The sequence below is a fragment of the Ammospiza caudacuta genome, chromosome 17 (genome assembly GCF_027887145.1).
Source record: "Ammospiza caudacuta isolate bAmmCau1 chromosome 17, bAmmCau1.pri, whole genome shotgun sequence".
In the NCBI taxonomy this organism is placed as follows: Eukaryota; Metazoa; Chordata; class Aves; order Passeriformes; family Passerellidae; genus Ammospiza; species Ammospiza caudacuta.
The window spans coordinates 12,476,839-12,477,435 of record NC_080609.1 but is presented as its reverse complement, the minus strand read 5'-3'; positions in this window follow the sequence as shown (position 1 = coordinate 12,477,435).

Sequence of the window (597 nt, the reverse complement as noted above, 5' to 3'; positions counted from 1 at the left end):
GTGCGCTGCCCCAGCAGGGACAGACAGAGCCGCTGCTCCCGGCTGGCCTCGCCACGGCGAGACCTCGGGGCAGGCTCCGGGCTGGTTCTGGGCTGATTCTAGGCTGATTCTGGGCAGGTTCTGAGCAGGTTCTGGGCAGCCGAGCTTCGTCCTTCCTCCTCCCCGTTCTCTCTCCAGAGGGGCTTTTGCGGCTCCGGCACCGCTCGTACTCGGCGTTACCTGGTGATGCTGGGGATGTATCCGCCCCCCCCCCCCCACCCCAGCCCAGGATTATCCAGCGAACACTTTACAGTTAGATACTTTATGATGCTTTTTAACTTTTTCTCCTTCAAATGGGGAGAAAACATCCCTCCCAGTGACTAAATATGGTTCACGCCTCCCCTGCTGGCCGCCCCTTGGGCAGGAGGTTTTTCTGCGGGAGCAGAGGAAATTTCCCATGCCCTTGGTGCGGGCCCCTTGTGCCGGGGGTGCCGCTGCCCGCTCCCCGAGGCGAGGCGGCGCCTTCCCCGCCGCTTCCCCGCCCCTGAACCGCCCCAGAACCGCCTCAGAGCCGCCCCTTTCCCCGCCTCCCGCCGCCGGTCCGGCCGCCACCCGCGG